Raw genomic sequence first — 4,024 nt, forward strand, 5'->3', positions numbered from 1 at the left:
GGGTTATAACATATGTATCAGTAATGACAGTACTATGTAACATATGATAATAATAGCACAAAACAGGGCCAAGGTATAAATGGAATTGTATTGCTGCAAGATACTTTATCCATGAAGTAGTACAATATTTTTTTAATTTGCATTTTTTGCAGTTTTTATTGAAGTATAGTTGATTTACAATGTTATATTAGTTTCAGGTATACAACACAGTAGTTCATTATTTTTATAGATTATATTCTATTTAAAGTTATTATAGAATATTGGCTATATCCCCTTTGCTGTATATTATATCCTTGTATCTTATTTATTTTATACCTAGTAGTTTGTACCTCATAATCCCCTTCTCCTATCATGACCCTCCCCTCACCACTCTCCCACTGGTAACCACTAGTTTGTTCTCTGTATCTATGAGTCTGTTTCTGTTTTGTTATATTCATTCATTTGTTTTATTTTTTAGATTCCACGTGTAAGTGAAACACAGTATTTGTCTTTCTCTGTCTGACTTAACTTCACTAAGCATGATACAGGTACATACATGTTGGAAATGGCAAAATTTCATTCTTTTTTATGGCTGAGTAATATTCCATTGTGTGTGTGTGTGTGTGTGTGTGCGTGTGTGTGTATGTATTTATCATATATCAATCACATCTTCTTTATCCATACACCTATTGATAGACACTTAGGTTGCTTCCACATCTTAGCTATTATAAATAATTCTGCTATGAACATTGCATTGCATGTATCTTTTTGTATTATTGTTTTCATTTTCTTCAGATACATACCCAGGAGTGGAATTGCTGGATCATATTGTAGTTTTATTTTTAATTTCTTGAGGAAACTTTATACTGTTTTCCACAGTGGCTGTACCAATTTACATTCCCCCAACAGTGAACTAAATTTCCCCTTTCTCTACTTTCTCACTAATATTTATTATATTTATTTTCTTTTTGATAATAGTCATTCTGAAAGGTGTGAGGTGATATTTCATTGAGGTTTTGATTTGCCTTTCCCTGATGATTAGTGATGTTGAGCATCTTTTCATGTGCCTGTTAGCTATCTGTATGTCTTCTTTGGAAAAAATGTCTATTCAGGTCTTTTGTCCATTTTTTAATCGCATTGTTTGGTTTTTTTTATATTGAGTTGTATGTGCTCTTTATATATTTTGGATATTAACTCTTTATCAGATAAATCATTGGGAAATAACTTCTCTTGTTTAGTAGGTTGTCATTTTATTTTGTTGATGGTTTCCTTCACTGTGCAATGCTTTTAAATATAATTAGGTCCCATTTGTTTATTTTTGCTTTTGTTTCCTTTGCCTGAAGCAATAGATCCAAAAAATATCGATAAGACATGTCAAAGAGTGTACTGCCTATGTTTTATTCAAGGAATTTTATGGTTTCCAGTCTTACATTTAGGTCTTTAATGCATTTTGAGTTTATTTTTGTATATGGTATGAGAAAATGTTCTAATTTCATTCTATTATATGTAGCTGTCCAGTTTTCTCAACAGTACATATTGAAGAGACTGTCTTTTCCCCAATTGTATATTTTTGCATCCTTTGTCATAGATTAATTGATAATATGTGAGGGGGGTTATTTCTGAGCTCTCTATTTTGTTTCCTTGATCTATGTGTCTGTTTTTGTGTCAGTTCCACACTGTTTTGATTACTGTGGCTTTGTAGTATAGTTTGAAGTCAGGGAGCATGATATCTCCAGCTTTGTTCTTTTTTTTTTCTCAAGATTGCTTTGGCTATTTTCAGTCTTCTGTGGTTTCATACAAATTTTAGGATTATTTGTTCTAGTTCTGTGAAAAATGTCATGGGTATTTTGTTAGGGATTGCATTAACTTTGTAGATTGCTTTGGATAGTATTTTTTTAATGCATGTTCCTTTATATTTTATTTACCATAAACATTAAGAGAATACAGCAAACACTGGAGAAAGAATTTTGATTAATTTTTGATATAAAGTTTAAGACTTAAAATTATGATTGCTACACCCACCCACCCCAATTCAACATGCAGGTATCATTTATTTCCAGATACAGTGATTCTAGAGCATTGCACTCACTTGATAGTTTTATAACAGTATCCTTGCCCTGTAACTTAAAACAATTTCCCAAACTGTGTACAATCATGGTATACTGCCATCATTCAGAGAGTTCCCCCAAATGAATATATTCACACAATATTACATTAAAATGTAAGTTTTTAGAACATCATCTTCATAAGCCAAACCACAAAAACCCAGGTTCTAGTTTTAAATGTGTTTATGAAGACTGCTGCTGAGCTCAAAGCATGCAGATGTTCATGACCACCTAGATGACGCTGGATATTGAAACTTCTTCAGTAGGTCCAATGATGCAATTTTTCACTCATCCCAGGTATCTCCATATTTGTTTACTTTGACTTGGGCAATATGATCAGTAATACCAGTGGGAGTAGATTCATTCATAGAAGCACTGAATGGAGTTGGCTCATAATGAGGAAGCATCTCTTTTTCTATGTTGTCTGCTGCTGGGGTTGTCACAAAAGATAAATGACCCCTCATGTTTGAGTCATATTTTGACTTCTGAGAATAGTGCCCAGTTGATGAAGATCGTCATGCCTGTCCTGATCATAAAGCTTCTCCAGGAGGGGAATTCTCAAGATTCTTTAACTTCTCTTGGCAAGTTTTCACATAGGAAAGCTTTCCAGCAAAGTATCCCATGATGCAAGCAAATATGTTTAGGGATGGAACCATATTTGGGATGGCCTGAAAGGATTCATCTGGACCAGAAGCTTTCATCATTGCCTTCTGCAAAGACTCTTCTTTCTTCCTCTGTTGGAATGTAATCAGTCCTTATGTGGGGAATTGGTCTTGGAACTTCTGTATTTGTCTCTTGAAAATCAGCCCTCCCATTCATCTTTCCTCCAAATGACACCAGTGGGTGAGAGCACAGCAAACCTTGGTGACCAGGGGCAGAAGGCCCAGAGGGGACCCGAGAGGGCTCAGTGGGGATGGGAGGGCAGGAGACACGCAGGACCACAGCGGAGTTGGGGGGTGGGGAGCAGTCAATGACACGACCGCCTAGAAGTCACCCAGATACAGGCTCAAAATGACCATGACCTGGAAGCACTGGTGATGTACGGGAGGAAATCGCTTTGGATAGTATTAACAATATTAATTCTTCCAATCCATGAACGTGGGATATCCTTCCATTTATATGTATCATCTTCCATTTCCTTCATCAATGTCTTATAGTTTTTGAAGTATAGGTCTTTTACCTCCTTGGCTAAGTTTATTGGTAGGTATTTTATTCTTTTTGATGGGATTGTAAATGGGATTGTTTTCTTGCATTTTCTTTTTGATAGTTTATTATTAGTGTATAGAGTACCTTGCAACTTTACTGAATTCATTTATTAATTCTACTAGTTTTTTGGTGGAGACTTTATAGCTTTATATATATCACATTACTTTTAGGGTAGGTTTAGTATCTTTATCTTTCCTTCAATTCTGAATGATAACCTTGCTGTGTAGAGTAACTTAGGTTGTAGGCTTTTTCTTTTCAGTGCTTTAAATATATATGACACTACATTCTGGCCTGCAAAATTTCTACTGAACAATCATCTGATAACCTTGTCGGGGGGGTGTTCCCTTATATGTGAGTCTTTGTTTTTCTCTTGCTGCCTTTAAAATTCTAATTATCTTTAACTTTTGCCATTTTAATGATGATATATCTTGGTGTGGGTCTCTTTTGGTTCATCTTGTTTGAGACTCACTGTGTCTCCTGTACCTAGATATCTGGTTCAAGAAGTTTTCAGCCATAATTTCATCAAATACATCTTCTACCCCTTTCACTCTTCTCCTTCTGGGACCCCTATAATGCAAATGTTAGTACACTTGATGTTGTCTCAGAGATCCCTTAAACTATTCTCATTCTTTCAAAATTTGTTTTTCTTTTTGCCCTTCTGATTGGGTGATTTCCACTAATCTATCCTTCATATCACACATGTTTTATTCTGTATCATCTAATCTTCTGTTAAT

At 34.8% G+C, this 4,024-nt stretch overlaps 1 pseudogene; it reads right to left on the minus strand.

Moving 5' to 3' along the window:
- Positions 1–2,368: 2,368 nt before the first annotated feature.
- LOC114905576 lies at positions 2,369–2,903 on the minus strand (annotated as a pseudogene).
- Positions 2,904–4,024: the final 1,121 nt, after the last annotated feature.

This window comes from Monodon monoceros, unplaced genomic scaffold (genome assembly GCF_005190385.1).
Source record: "Monodon monoceros isolate NGI ecotype Baffin Bay Population unplaced genomic scaffold, NGI_Narwhal_1 Super_Scaffold_22, whole genome shotgun sequence".
Taxonomy (NCBI): Eukaryota; Metazoa; Chordata; class Mammalia; order Artiodactyla; family Monodontidae; genus Monodon; species Monodon monoceros.